Consider the following 13,645-nt stretch of genomic DNA (forward strand, 5'->3'; position numbering starts at 1 on the left):
ATTTCGGTATATTTGAATATGGGATACTCAACCTGTACTACATTTTGATCGAACTACTAGTTGGCTGATGATAATCTTTAGCAGCTTGGCAAGCTTTAGAGCTATAGCTAATGCAGAATTCACGCAAGTCGTTTTCCAGACGGTTCTTGAGATTTTTCACGCTGTGTATGCTCTGTAATCGTGCTCTTACATCTGTAGGTGATTCCCAGTTGTAAGCATTTCCACTTAAAATTGAATGGACATAACTAGGTGGTCACTAGGGTAAGCTGAGTGGGGATTTGTAGATGTAATTGCAGTATATGCATAGTTGTGCATATTTCTAAATTCAGACAGAACTCTTGTACCTAGTTTAGGGCTTGTGTAAGTATGCATGTTATTGCAAGAGTATGGCTAGGAGTGTGAAGCCTTATAGACTTGATCATAGGTTCCTCAGGACCCCACACAGTGCATGTTTTGCAGGTAACCCAGCAGATGCACAGGTGTATTAATTACTCAATGACACATTTTAAAAGGTCCACATGTGGAGCTAATTATTTGTCTTGCGTCCTAGAGGATGCTGGGGTTCCATTTAGTACCATGGGGTATAGACGGGTACCTTGGGAGCCATGGGCACTTTAAGAGTTTAATAGTGTGGAATGGTTCCTCCCTCTATGCCCCTCCTACCAGACTCAGTTTAGAAAATGTGCCCGGAGGAGCCGGTCACAGCTAGGGAAGCTCTTAGGCCACATACAACGGCCTTCTACAAGCGGCACATCTTCTGAAAGATCAAGCTATTCAAGTTCAGTCGGGCAACGTCGGGGAGGTGCCCTACATAATGTAACGAAGAGCAGAGCTGCAATGTCAGAGGTAACGAGAATCCTCCTCTGGGCAGAAAAACACGCGCTGGATCTGTCAGCAATCTTCATTCTGGGAGTGGACAACTGGGAAGCAGCCTTCCTCAGCAGACTCGATCTCCATCCAGGAGATTGGGGCCTCTATCCGGAGGTATTCGCAGAGGTAACAAGCCGATGTGGTGTACCTCAGATAGACATGTTGGCCTCTCGCCTCAACAAGAAGCTTTGAAGGTACTGTTCCAGGTCAAGAGACCCACAGGCAGTGGCGGTGGACGCCCTGGTAACTCCTGGGTGTCCCAGTCAGTGTATGTGTTCCCTCCACTTCCACTCATTCCAAGGATTATCAAACTTATAAAAAGAACAAGAGTGCAGGCGATCCTCTCTGCTTCGAACTGGCCAAGGGCTTGGTACGCGGATCTTCTGTGATTACTCTTGGAGTATCCGAGGACTCTTCCTCTTCGCGAGGACCTTCTTCAACAGCGGCCGTACGCTTATCAAGACTTACCGCGACTACGTTTGACGGCATGGAGGTTGAACGCCAGATCTTCCTCTGAAAGGCATTCCGAAAAAGGTAATTCCTACAGGCTAGGAAGGGAGTAACGTAAAAACATTACTATCGGATTTGGTAAGAAGTATGTGTCTTGGTGTGAATCCAAGAAGTTTCCTACGGTGGAGTTTCATCTGGGATGTTTTCTCCTCTTTCTGCAAGCAGGTGTGGATGTAGACCTATGCTTGTGCTCCATAAAAGTCCAGATTTCAGCCTTGACCATTTTCTTCCAGAAACAATTGTCTGCCTTCTCAGATGTTCAGACATTCGTGAAAGGAGTTCTGCACATCCTACCACCCTTTGTGCCTCCTACGGCACCTTGGGATCTTAATGTGGTGTTGCAGTCCCTGAAATCGGATTGGTTCGAACCTTTGCAGGAAGTGGACGTAACGTTTCTTACTTGGAAGGCTGTCACAGGGGGCATTGTCGCACAAGAGCCCTTACTTGATTTTCCATGAGGATAGAGCTGAGCTCAGAACACGTCAGCGATTTCTTCCAAAGGTTGTGTCTGCTTTTCATATCAACCGACCTACTGTGGTGCCAGTAGCTACTGACACCTCGATTACTCAAAGTCCTTGGATGTTGTGAGGGCTTTGAAAATATATGTGTAGAGAACTTCTCGTCACAGAAAGTCAGACGCTCTGTTTGTCCTTTATGATCCCAACCAGGTTGGGTGTCCTGCTTCTAAGCAGACAATTTCTCGCTGGATCAGGTTTTCTATCCAGCATGCTTATTCTACGGCAGGCTTGCCATGTCCAAAATCTGTTAAGGCCCACTCTACTCGTAAAGTGGGTTCTTCCTGGGCGGCTGCTCGGGGTGTCTCGGCTTTACAGCTTTGCCGAGGAGCTACTTGGTCAGGGTCGAACACGTTTGCCAAGTTCTACAAGTTCGATACTTTGGCCTCTGAGGACCTAACGTTTGGTTAATCTGTTCTGCAGGTGCCTCAGCGTTCTCCCTCCCGTACTGGGAGCTTTGGTACATCCCTATGGTACTAAATGGAACCCCAGCATCCTCTAGGACATAAGAGAAAATAGGATTTTAATTACCTACCGGTAAATCCTTTTCCCGTAGCCCAGTGCTTCGTTTTCCGGCATTGTTGCTTGGTTAAGTATTGGTTCAGCTCTTGATGTTCCTACTGTATTTCATGCTGGTTAGCAGGGTTTCTTCTAGTTCCTGCTGGTTAGTTGCATGCTGGTTAATATGGTTTCTTCATGTTGCATGCTGGTCAGCATGGTTTTTCAATTCGGTGTGAGCTGGTGTGATTCTCACCACTATCTGTGTATTCCTTCTCTCGAAGTATGTTAGTCTCCTCTGGCACAGTTTCTAGACTGAGTCTGGTAGGAGGGCCATAGAGGGAGGAGCCAGCCCACACTATTAAACTCTTAATGTGCCCATGGCTCCCAAGGGTCCCATCTATACCCCATGATACTAAATGGAACCTCAGCATCCTCTACGGACTACGAAAAAAAGATTTACCAGTAGGTAATTAAAAACCTATTTTAACTTGTGATTCTGTGAGGAGACCTGCAAAACATGCAGTGTGTGGGGTCCTGAGGACTGAGTTTGAGAACCTGTGAACTAGATGGACCAATTGGTTCTTAACTGCCATAAATTCTATGTGACATACAAGTACGCATAAATGCAAAAATCTGCATTTCATTCCATGACCACACTGCAAGTCCAAGTGTGGCCAAATCTGAATGGGCCTCATAGATTTCAGTGGTGGGGATATAATTCTTGCAATAAAAATATAAATAACACATAACTGTATCAATATGCAGTTCAATAAGATGTGAAGTGGAATGTGTTCACCACTCATTTTTCCATCACCTTTGTATTATGTAGACTGAGTACAGATGTAGCCATGTTCGTCTTTACTGTGATGCTGCAACAATGCTTGCTGCATGGCATACCAGGCTGTGTAACTATTCGCAGGCTGGCACGCTGTGCAGCATGCCGCATCGCAGTAAGATGAGCATGGCTACATCTGTATGTTATTCTTTTAGAACACTGCGGTTTATGGTCAGAAAATCAGGGTTCTAAAATGAGTCATCTGATTGTACCCAGAATATTTAATTTATTCAAGGGCGCTAAATAATGAAATGTTCTTTGCCGAATTCTGGTGACACACCCAAAAATAAAATTATCTATATAAAGGCTTGAGATTCTTAAGGGTCTTATGGCAAGTTCCGTAACATGAAGTCCTGCGTTATATATGATGGATGATTGCTAGCCAGCAAGTGTATTTCAGCGAAGAAAAGTGTCTACAATTTTTGGGGTATTAAAATGTCTCGTGATTTTTATGTATGTATATACAAGTTTGGAAAAAAGACTTCTAACCATCTGCAAGTTCAAACCCGCCTTTCCCATGAATACAATACCAACATACCATTATCCAAGCTTTCTGCTCTTGAGAGAAAATCTCCTGACAATTACATGTCTTTATTGGCTATATTTTCGTAATTAACAACCTAAATACACCATTATTCATTGGCAGGAGTGTCCTATAGATATTGCACTATTTCAAGTAATTTTACATTAAAATAAGGAATTTTCTCTACATTTCACCTATTTTTTGGAGGTAAGGACTAAGGGCCTAATTCACCTTGGATCGCTATTGTGAGAAATCACAAATCAAGCGATTATCAAATGACTGCGCATGCATAGCGTCCGCATTGCGCATGCGTAAAGGGTAATAGCTGCAGAAAATGCATACAGATCGTAATTGCAATGTAGCTGCTGTTTGACAGGAAGTCTGCATTTCTGGGCAGAAGCCTGCCGTTTTCTGGGTTTGTCTGAAAAATACAGGTGTGCCCAGGCGTTTTTGGGGAGGGTCTTTAACGTCAGCGCAGACCACTTCCAGGCTGTCTCAGATGCATATTAGTGGCAGCTTCAGACCTACTCACATTTGCTCAGACAGCAAAGTTTCTTTGATGTTCCGGGAATTGTGTATGCATCTGCGAGCGGATAGCAAACTGCAATGCACTTGCAATTTTGCATGGGGCGCTTTTTTTTTTCCTGTCGGGGAGGCGCCTTTCTACTCGCAGACTACTGCAATTTCTCACAATAGCCATCCATGCTGAATTAGGCCCTAAAAAACATATGGACTCCAATTGAAACCCACACATTAACTTAACAAGGATAGGAAAAATTGTGGCTGCTGTTTTTAGCCATGGTAAAAAGTTGTGAAACCTTAGTATAGTCACCTCTACATGTTTTGATACGCATCCTTCCCTCTAGAAAACATATGTTCTGTACTTGTCCCTAATGTAAGCTGTAGAACTGGGGTTATTGTGGTCCCATCAACTCAAATAGGAGGCAGATTTAGGTTCTGTCTCGGCTGAAGACTGGAGTCTTGTTCTTGGATCTCTCACGTGCAGCTGCGGCATATGCCAGATTTCAGCAGATACAACTGTATATACAGTACTTCATAGGATGTACTGGATGGTGGTACCCTTGGCCTCTATCTCCAACCTAAATGCGGGGCATCCTGACTTCTGGCATTTGGTCTGGTCTTGTTCCCTGATTTATGTGACTGACTCTGGGGTTAGAATATCTTCTCCAGGATCATGCTTATTTGGAGTCTAGTGGATCAGTTACAGAGACGGCACTAGTGCATTATCTGGTCACTGCTAAGTCCAAAGGTTACTTTCTCCGACAGGGTCCACAGGTTATCCATAGGATAACATTGGTGCAAATCCGCTGTTGCTTCATTATATCCCAATCAGTCAAAGCTTTTCGGCCTTCCAGCATGCAGCGGGCCTGCCCATACAGGAGTCGGACCATGGTCAGAGGGCTGCTTTTTTTTAGCAGCCCTAAGCTTTCTTATTTTATTTTTATAGTCTTACTATTTTTTCGTGAGTTATCTTTCTAAAGAGTGTCTTATACGTACATTAGAAAGAGTCGCTCTAACAACTCTTCGCCGGGTCGCGACAATGCTTACCCACGAGTACAGTGCTGTTTCGGTAGGCGTCTGTGTTGGATATACTATCAGGTCCAGCAGACATTACCAGGCTGTGGCCGGAGCACGGTGAGAAGGTAAGGCATCGGTTCCGCTTAGAAGGGGAATACTGACACAGCCACACTCTTTTGGGAGGATAAAACAAAAAGGTGGAGAAAAAAGTGCCAGAGTGCGCTCAGGAACAGCAGCAAATGTGAAAAATTCTGTCTAGGAGGGTGCTCTCAACCTCCCCACATAAAGACTAAAACAACAAGAGTGACAGAAAGTGGATCACAATGCGCTAAAAATAGTGTAATAAATATAAAACTGGATACATTCACCAATAATTTTTTTCCTCCTCCACGTTAACGTAGGTGGATCTATTCCTCATGTGCATGTAAGGAAATTGAGAAAAATATATACCATATGGTGAAGTACAGTTTAATAAATTAAAAACATAATTTCCAGTATCAATCAAAGAAAGTGCAAGTGCAATAGCATGATAACAGCAATAGTGGGGAATCCTCTGGAGGCTGCAAAAATGAACAATTACCGGCTGGAAGCAAGGTTATTCGCACAGAACAATCTCGACGGCATAAAAGTCTGTTGGATAGCCCGGGTGGACGTGGGGTGACGGAGGCAGCTGACTGGACTAAGACCCGACAGTGAAAACCATCTGCATACATGGTCTAAGGAACCCGGGCTATCCAACAGACTTTTATGCCGTCGAGATTGTTCTGTGCGAATAACCTTGCTTCCAGCCGGTAATTGTTCATTTTTGCAGCCTCCAGAGGATTCCCCACTATTGCTGTTATCATGCTATTGCACTTGCACTTTCTTTGATTGATACTGGAAATTATGTTTTTAATTTATTAAACTGTACTTCACCATATGGTATATATTTTTCTCAATTTCCTTACATGCACATGAGGAATAGATCCACCTACGTTAACGTGGAGGAGGAAAAAAATTATTGGTGAATGTATCCAGTTTTATATTTATTACACTATTTTTAGCGCATTGTGATCCACTTTCTGTCACTCTTGTTGTTTTAGTCTTTTGGGAGGAGACTAATAAACAGTCGCTGACGCGGCTTCCACCTCGGGTGCACCAGCGCTAGGCCTTAGGGATCATAGGCTCCAGGAATAGTATGAGACCGCAATCCCTATGGTTGATGTCAACAGTGGAGAGTCAGATGATCTCCTGGTAGCCACTCCCCCCGATTCTTGACCAGTTTCCTCCGAGTCCCCCTCCATGAACTTTTTTCTCGCTTCCATCTGAGACGCTGTATACGAAGGGAACCCAATCGCAGCATAGGCGGCTGTGTGACTGGTGCGTCTGTGTTCACTATAGGTTCATAGAGTGGCAGTGTACACTAGAAGCGTCTGGATCCACTCAGCGTTCGCAAACGTATTGATCGATTCTGGAAGCGGGGTGAGTCTCCCTGTATCCCACTCTCAGTGATCGCAAAAACGCGACATGGCGCGTTTTTTACCCGATTTTGAAGACCTGGGACTCAAGTTTCCAAAGTGGGTGGGTCCCCGGGGATGCGCTCCTCATTAGCCAATCTGATTGATGCTGGCCCCGGCTAAATGATCTAAAGAGGAGGTTGATCCTTTCCCCTCCTCTTTAGCGCCTCTCCTGTCCTGTGCATGGCGCTGCTCGCGGCGGGTGAGTGAAGCGGGGAGCGGGTCTAAGTTGCTCAACAGGGGGATTGCCACAACGTCTGGGGAGTGCTGTCGATGTGGCACAATGCAGGGATTGGCGTCCGTGATTGAGCAGGTAAAGCTGGGCGTAGTGAGAGGGGCTTCCCGTAGTGCCGTCTGAGGCGGTGGGCGCATTGCCGCGCTTGCTTTGAGGGTTCCTCAAACCAAGCGCGGCCACAGCCTCAGACAACACCGTGGGAAGCCCCTCTCACTAAGCCCAGCTTTATCTGCACAATCACGGAAGCCGGTCTGGAGTCTCTGGCGGGAGGGGGGCTGGCTATGCGGTAGCTGCCTGCCTGTGTCCGCTGCGGGTGATTAGGTGCCGGCCGTGACGCGTGTTAGTCACAGCCGTGTTAGACTGGTCTTGCTGAGGGGGCCTGGCTTCCCGCGGTGCCGGTGAGGGGAGGGAGGCTGGCTATGCAGTGGTGACTGTGTTTTTACTGTTATGACCGCTGCGGGGTTCCCGCGGGGAGCTGATATGGTGGGTGGACCGCTTGTGAACGCCAATGGGGGCTCCCCATGGGGTCTGGCATGGCGCAACTCCCTGGCAAAGTGTACAGCTAACTGCCGGGGAGTGTGTGTGACAGTCGGGTCTCGGCGTGCTGCAGGGGGTGATTAGATGCCAGTATAGCCTGGTCCTGGGGCTACCTTCTATAAGTCCCATGCAATCTGGTCCTAGAGCTCTGTAAAAATAAGTAAGCAGCCATGGGGGTCCTCGGTAACCATAATGCTGTATAATGTCTGTTCCTGTCCAAATGTGGTGGGACTACAAGTCCCAGCATATCTTGTCAACTGGATGTGATTGGACTTGTGACATCACAGCTAATAATGTATAGGTGTTTTGTGGAGGGTTTCCGCTTTTAAATGCATTTATTACATGCCATGTTGTTTAGGTTGGCATTACCTAGCTAGCAGCAGGAGTATTTGTTTCAAAATGACAATTGATCATGTCTTTTTTTTTTTTTATATGGTAAGGAAAGGTTTTAATTTTCTGCATAACATACTACTGAGGTCACCATCTGCTAACAGCCTCGGATTTACGTTCACATCATTAAATGTTAGTTGTCCTTGTGAAATGTGTATAACGTGCTGTACCTGGCGCAATGTGTATAACGTGCTATATCTGGCGCAATGTGTATAATAACGTGCTGTACCTGGCACAATGTGTATAACGTGTTCTGCCTGGTGCAATGTGTATAACGTGCTCTACCTGGCGCAATGTGTATAACGTGCTATACCTGGCGCAATGTGTATAACGTGCTGTACCTGGCGCAATGTGTAGAACGTGCTGTACCTGGCGCAATGTGTAGAACGTGCTGTACCTGGCGCAATGTGTAGAACATGCTGTACCTGGCGCGATGTGTAGAATGTGTTCTACCTGGCGCAATGTATAGAATGTGTTCTACCTGGCGCATTGTGTATAACGTGCTCTATCTGGCGCATGTGTATAGGAGGTTCTACCTGGTGCAATGTGTATAAGCGGCACTACTGTGTGGTGTAATATAATTTGGCACTATTATGTGGTCACGCCCCTTCCCTGTGAAGCCTAAAATTTTGCGGCGCGCATTGCCTATACTTTGCGGTGTGGGAGGTGTGACACCAATTCACTTTCTGCCTAAGGGCACCAAAATGTCTAGTTATACAGCTCTGGTGCAGGGTATCCTCCATGCTACACAGCCCATCAGCACTGTCACCCCTTCCCCCCCACCTTGCAACACTTTTGTAGTGTCCAAATAAGATTAATAAAAACCTTCATTCCGATGGGACCCAGAAAAGGATCGGTAGGACCCCAATTTTTAAAAGTGAGAGGTCCCTGGGACCCACTTTTTTTTTTTGGCTCAGCGCGATCACTGTCTCTACTGAGTATGGGTAATACAGCACAAGGTCTCTATTTACCTTTTGAGTACGAATAGTTAGATAAGTGCCTATTGCATATGAGTCTGTATACTATTACCGTTGTTTCTTTCGCTATACGTCTGAATACGATAGATCTGTTTAAACATGATTCAGTAATATGTTCTCCTACATACTTGAATTGTAGTTGATGTGCTCATATTGCTTATTATACTAATGTATAACATGTGACTGACTGCTAGTGTGATTGCTGACTTTACTATATCTATTCCGATCCTCAATGCTGGTGCATGGGTAGGGTCGGATTGTATGTCACTTTAAAAAGCTTAATGTCACAAATTGTGTAGTACACTGTGGAAGTGTTGATTATTTATCATGTCTAAGAGTGGCAAAGGTGAGGAAGACACAGCAACACCAACACTCATATCATGTTTGTCTTGCAAAGCTGTGTTAACCTCTCAGGATCTGGTTCAGGATGGTTTGTGTGCAAATTATTTTAGCTTTCACCAGGGTCTTCTGAAAAATACGAGGCAGATTCAGGTGCAGGTTGATCCGTCTTGGGCTTTGTTTGCACAGACATTATCCAGTATAGCTGAACGGTTAATTCCAACTCCTCTACCAGGGACAGTTTACAAAATGGATCATTCCGGCCCATTCTCAATCTCAAAGTGCTGAACAAATACATTTGGGTACCTCGGTTTCATATGGAGACTTTACGTTACATCATTTTGGCCATGGAGCCAGGGGATTATATGGTATCCCTGGATATCCAGGATGCTTACCTTCATATTCCTATAGCACTGTCCCATCAGTGCTATCTCAGGTTCGCTATCCTCCAACAGCACTTTCAGTTCCAGGCCTTACCTTTTGGGTTAGCCACAGCCTCCAGAGTATTTACCAAAATTATGGTGGTAATGGCAGCTTATATCCGCCACCAGGGGATAAGATTTTTTCCATACCTTGACGATCTTTTAATCCTGGCACAGTCGCAGGAATTGCTCCTATGTCATCTGCAACAGACAATAACGTGTCTGCAAAGAGGTGGCTCAAAATAGTCACAGCTGATGACTCACTTGGGGGCTGTCCTGGATTCAAGCCTTCTGGGAGTAATTTTACCTCTGAACAAGATATCCAAGGTTCAGTCAAGGATTCAGGAGTTGCTACAGAGTCAAAAGGTATCCATTCACGCAGCAATGCGTGTGATGGGATTGATGGTGTCAACATTCGACATGGTGGAATATGCACCGTTCCACTCGAGGCCTCTGCAGCATCTGATCCTTGCCAAAGGGAATGGGTTACATTAGATGATAAAAACGCAGACTATGGTCCTTACGATGAAAGTAAGGTCATTAGCCTGGTGGCTACAGACATCCCATCTGGACAAGGGGAGACCCTTTTGGATATCAGATTGGGAAATTCTGAAAATGGATGCCAGTCTCCAGGGCTGGGGAGCAGTGTCAGGAAAGTTGTGTTTCCAGGGGCAGTGGACCAAGGAAGAAGGTTGCCTGCCAATAAATATATTGGAAATTCGGAGCATATACATGGCACTGATTCAGGCAAAGGACATTCTTCGGGGAAAACCGGTCCAGATCCGCTCGGGCAATGCCACGGCCGTAGCGTACCTCAACCATCAGGGAGGAACTTGCACCCGAAAAGCAATGAAGGAGGTAAGTCACACACTAAAGTGGACAGAACTTCATCATCCAACTTTGTCCGCAGTATTCGTTCCAGGAGTCCTAAACAGGGAAGCGGATTTTCTCAGTCGACATGCCATTCAGGCAAGCGAATGGGCCCTACACCCGGAAGTCTTCCAGACTCTAGTAGACAAGTAGGGGTTGCCAGAGAGAGCTCTCATGGTGTCCCGTCAGAGCAACAAGTTCTCGCATACGAGTCAAGAACAAATGATCCCAAAGCGATCTTTGTGGGTGCCCTGTCGGTGAGATGGGACTTTCATCTGGCCTATGTGTTTCCTCCAATCACCCTATTACCCAGGGTGGTGAGAAAGATAAAGCAAGGAAAGGGTGCCGTGATACTAATAGCTCCAGCTTGGCCCAGAAGACATTGGTACACAGATCTGCAGAGAATGTCGATGGATGCTCCCTCAACGTCCAGATCTACTGATGCAGGGACCTTGTTATCACTGACATCTGGATCGACTGTCTTTGATGGCGTGGCTCTTGAAACCTCTATCCTGAAGTCAAGAGGATTCTCACAACAGGTAATTCAAACAATGCTCAGAGCAAGGAAACCTTCCTCAGCTTGCACTTATCACCGAATATGGCAAACCTATAATCATTGGTGCAGTGAACGGAAAATTAATCCGAAGTCTTTCAGAGTTTCCAGGGTCTTAGCATTCCTTCAGGCAGGAATGCATAAAGGTTTGAAGATGGCTTCCTTGAGAGTGCAAGTGTCAGCACTGACTGTATGGTTCCTAAAGAAGATTGCCAACTTACAGGATGCGCATACTTTTTTCCAGGGAATGCTGTGCATTCAACCTCCTTTTGTTCCTCCTGCAGTGCCTTGGGACTTAAATTTAGTCCTAAAGTCCCTTCAAGTTGCCCCATTTGTACCACTTAATAAAGTGGATCTTAAATGGTTGACAGCTGAAGTTCTTTTTCTACTGGCCATGGTGTCAGCTAGAAAAGTTTCAGATTTAGGGGCATTATTATGTCGTCCTCCATTTCTGATCTTTTATCCAGATAGAGCAGTTCTTAGATCTAAATCCTGGGTATCTTCCCAAGGTAGTGTCTAAATTTCACCTTAACGAAGAAATTGTATTACCAACTTTCCAGGAACCGAGATATGCATCGCTGGACGTGGTCTGTGCCTTAAGGATCTACGTGGATCATATCCGTGCCATCAGAAAGACAGATTCTCTCTTCGTTCTCTACGGATTTCACACGAGAGGATGGCCTGCTGATCAGCAGACACTGGCAAGGTGGCTTTGGATGACTAATTCAGAAGCATATTCTCAAGCTGATCTCCCTGTTTCGGCTAATGTCTGTACTCGTAAGGTAGGTCCATCATGGGCAGCACAATGTGGTGCTTCAGCAGAACAGATATGTAAGGCAGCCACATGGTCTTCCATTAACACATTCATTAGACATTATGCCATGGATACCTTTGCATCTCCCGACGCTGAATTTGGGCAAAGGATTCTCCTGTCCAATCAGGAGCGTTCCCACCACTAAATTGCTTTAGAAAATCCCAATGTTATCCTGTGGATAACCTGTGGACCCTGCCAGAGAAATATACGTTATGGTGAGAACTTACCGTTGATAACTGTATTTCTCCTAAGTCCACAGGGATCCCACCTTGACGCACCTGATTTGAGGATCCTTTTACTCACTAACCTCTTCCTTCTTGTATGAAAGGGTGTGCATATGTGTTCTCCCCTGATTAGGGCGATCTATGATGCTCCTGCCTTTAGCTTTGGAAATACAAATGATTTGCCTGAGCCAGGAGACGGGGATATATGGATGTTGCATGTTGGGAGGCCGAAAAGCTTTGACCGATTTGGTGCAAATCCACTGTCGCCTGATCATATCCCAATGTTATCCTGTGGATCCTGTGGACTTAGGAGAAATACCGTTATCAACGGTAAGTTCTTTCCATAACGTATATATTCACATCTTATTCTTATTGCTTTCTGCTACTTTTGACACTGCTGACCACTCTCTTCTCATACAAACACTACAATCCCTAGCTCTTCGGGATACAGCCCTATTAGTTTTAAGCCGGGTACACACTAGACGCTATGATCCATGAGCGATATCACCATTGTTCGCCCTTGAACTCTCGCGTTAACTATATATTGTGCATATACACTGGACGATTATCATAACGATGTGTTGTTATAGTCCATATTGTTCAAAAATCATCTAGTGTGTATGGAAATTAAGGTTCTCAGCTTCTCAATCTATACAACATCTCTTGGCAAACTACTCAGCTCTCTTGGATTTCTGTATCATCTGCACGTGGATGATATTCAAATCCTATCTATCCTCCCCAGATTTGTCACCATCTGTATTGGTCGGTGTTACTGAATGCCTTTCTGCGATATTTTCTAAAACAGAATTAATTATATTTCCACTGATCAGTAGTAGTTACCAACCTGATATCTCTATCACTGTTGAGGACTCTAAACTTTCCTTTGTTCCCACATTCAGTATTCCTCTAAATCTTGCTACATGCTTTAAAAAAAAAACATCCATAATGCGACCATACCTTTCACAAGGCACTGCAAAAACTCTAATTCATACTCTCATTTTCTCCCGCAATAGTCTTCTTACTGGTCTTGGCAAAAAGAGTCACACCATTACAATCCATTCTGAATGCAGCTGCAAGGATAATCTTCCTCCCTAGACATTCATCGTCTGCGAATCCACTCTCAGTCCCTCTATTGGTTACGTGTATTCTATATAAAATACTTTCACTCACACACAAGGACATTACCCAAACTACACTAATGTACATCTCTTCTATTATCTAAAAATATCTCCCAACCCGACATCTTTGCTCTTCACAAGATCTACGTCTCTCATCCACACTCACAATTCACTTCCGTTCATGATTGCAGGACTTTCTTCAGTCTGCACCCACTCTGTGGAATGCCCTCCCACGCACAATAAGACTCTCTCCTCTAGTCTCCAAACCTTCAAGCGTTCCCTGCAAACTCACCTCTACAGGCAAGCTTATTGTATTCCAGAACCGCCCACTTAACCTTCATAAACGTTCCTACCCAATTACATCCCTACTGTAGAGT

The 13,645-nt window shown here is 45.1% G+C and overlaps 1 protein-coding gene across 2 annotated transcripts in view; it reads left to right on the forward strand.

Moving 5' to 3' along the window:
• Positions 1-13,645, forward strand: part of ARPC1A (actin related protein 2/3 complex subunit 1A) — a 450,685-nt gene that overhangs the window by 415,046 nt on the left and 21,994 nt on the right. The gene's annotated exons all lie outside the window — the stretch shown is intronic.

The sequence above is a fragment of the Pseudophryne corroboree genome, chromosome 7 (assembly GCF_028390025.1).
Source record: "Pseudophryne corroboree isolate aPseCor3 chromosome 7, aPseCor3.hap2, whole genome shotgun sequence".
Lineage (NCBI taxonomy): Eukaryota > Metazoa > Chordata > Amphibia > Anura > Myobatrachidae > Pseudophryne > Pseudophryne corroboree.